A 2,594-nucleotide genomic window follows, 5' to 3' on the forward strand; every position below is an offset into this window, starting at 1 on the left:
GATATCTGTTATAAATTGCAATACATCTGTTATAAATTCCAATACATAGCTACACAAGAGCATCTTAATCATGTCCAGGTCAACAGAAAACTATGTTCACCAACTGTGCGTTACCACTTAGCTTCAGAGAGGAAAAAAAATGCGGTGCTCCGCTGTCTTCAAAGCTTTTCGGAGGCTGCAGTCTCGTGACCCACCACTGGCACCAGCTATCGCCCTAGGCGCCACTGCACAGCTTAATTAACTGCTTGCCGAAAAACGAAAACAGTGGTAAAACTGACACGCGGGAGCCGCCAAAGTAGCGTTGAATAAAAATTCCTCCACAAGGCTTACTCAAAATAGTGTGTAAGAGAGATTAAAATCATTTGGCAATTGTTCCTCGTGCAGTCCTTTCAGTAACTGCAAGATTTCAAATTGCCATAGAGCAAATATGGATTGCTTCACCCAGAATTGTTCTGTGTATAACACTGTTTGGCTTTGCGGATCCATACATTCACCATATATCTTTATTTATAATTTGACTCTTGTTTAAGCAGTAATATCAACCATTTCTCCTTAAAATGGAGGGGGGAGGGATGAAAGACCTAAAATTCTCTACAAAATCCACTTTCTGCTTCTTTTTTTTCAATTTCATTAATTATATTTGGTATGTATCTCATTCTTCAGTGAAGTTCGGCACTGTCTTGGTTCAATTGATAAAATTTTACGACAAATCAGATAAAACAAGACCACATCTAAACATTATGAAGGTAAAATATGTAATGTGTTGTAATCTCCAGTTTCTAAGTGGTATATTGTCTGATTACCAATTTTAACACCGGATTTTGAAACCTCCTAGCAGATTAAAACTTCGCGCCGGACCGAGACTCGAATTCGGGACCTTCGCTTTTCGGGGGCAAGTGCTCTACCAATCGAATTATCCAAGCACGAGTAACGATCTCAATTGTTAGAGTATTTGCCCACGAAAGACACATGTCGGGAGTTCGGGTGTCGGTCCGCCACACTGTTTTAATCTGCCAGGTAGTTTCATATCAGCGCATCCTCCGCTGCAGAGTGAATATTTCATTCTGGATCTGAAAGTGTACTAATAGTAAATTAAATTGTCAACGTTCAGATTTACGGAACACTGTTGTTGAAAGACGACACTATTGGTGACTGCTAGGCACATAAAACTAATGTCCCTGGTTGGACATCTTTTTTCTTACAGGCAGAGAAATTTTGCCAATAGAGAACATATTCACTGCATCATGTGTGCAATTACGCAGTGTGCGCAAACCTATGCGCACTGGGATACGGACTCCATGATATTGCATCTGTGCAATCTATGGTTACCCAGCCTATATGGCAGAGGTTCCCAAACTTTTGTCACGCCCCCCTTCTGCCGAAAAGAAAACTTCCGTGCCGCCCCCCTCCCCTAAAAAAATATTTTTATTAATTATCAAGAAACTATTCAAAAATTTGTGATTGGTTCAAATGGCTCTGAGCACTATGGGGCTTAACTTCTGAGGTCATCAGTCCCCTAGAACTTACAACTACTTAAGCCTAACTAATCTAAGGTCAACACACACATCCTCGCCCGAGGCAGGATTCGAACCTGCGACTGTAGCGGTCGCGCGGTTCCAGACTGCAGCGCCTAGAACCGCTTGGCCACTCCGGCCGGCGAAAAATTTGTGATGGTTACGTCATGTAACATGGTGGGCTGTTAATGTATCGAGTCGCAGTTATTACGTCATCAGTCTAGTCTAGTGATTATGAGCCACTCCTAAAGAAAGTCCTTGGTAAACAAGGAAAAATATTTGCGACCTTTGCAGATTAGTGGATGCGGACCATTATTTTGAGTGTAGCTCATTACTTTCATTACCAAAAATAGTCACTCAGTCACGGTGTTGACGAACATCACTAATTTGTACGCCTATAGCGCTCCCCATTGTCATTGCGCATAGGTTGGCATTTATGTCAAAGACGACAGGTAGCGAACGGCGACAATGGCCCAGTTCCCAGGACCAGACAAAAAATAAATAACTTCTACGAAATAATTTTGCAGAATACACAGAACTTACAAAACAAGTTCCTTACCTTCATTACATTCCCTTGCTGCATACCATTTCTTCACCGGTATACGATTTTAGGACTACTCTTCGCTTGCCATATCTAGGATAAACTCGCTGTGTCTTCATCCAGAAGAAATACTATTATTAGTTGAAATAACATACCACACGTAACATCAGAATCCATAAGGATCACACGCAGTATTTATATTTAAATCAGATTCACTGCGTTTATTTTATATTGTTTCTTCAAAATAATTGTTTATAATTTTACAGTATTACCTACATGTAAGGATAGTTAGGAGAAAAATAAGTTCTCTTAAAATGTGACGTATTTATTATAAAAATATTATTTCTACACACACATGGCAAGAAACAAACAAACAAATAAATCAATGTGAAGGATGAGCTTGCATATTTTCTACAAGATTTTGTATTCTTGGCTGAATAGTAGAAACTGCGCAACGTAAATCATTGGCAATACTGAGTTCGCTTCTAAGCTTATTTGTTATCGCCACTACCGCTGAAAATGTTTTTTCGCACAAATAA

The 2,594-nt window shown here is 39.8% G+C and overlaps 1 non-coding gene across 1 annotated transcript; it reads left to right on the forward strand.

Annotated features, from left to right (window-relative positions):
- Positions 1-363: 363 nt before the first annotated feature.
- Positions 364-492, forward strand: LOC126090351 (small nucleolar RNA SNORA79). Its single transcript, XR_007521190.1, has one exon. It is a non-coding gene; the product is annotated as a small nucleolar RNA SNORA79 (small nucleolar RNA).
- The last annotated feature ends 2,102 nt before the right edge of the window (positions 493-2,594 follow it).

This window comes from Schistocerca cancellata, chromosome 6 (assembly GCF_023864275.1).
Source record: "Schistocerca cancellata isolate TAMUIC-IGC-003103 chromosome 6, iqSchCanc2.1, whole genome shotgun sequence".
Classification (NCBI taxonomy): Eukaryota; Metazoa; Arthropoda; class Insecta; order Orthoptera; family Acrididae; genus Schistocerca; species Schistocerca cancellata.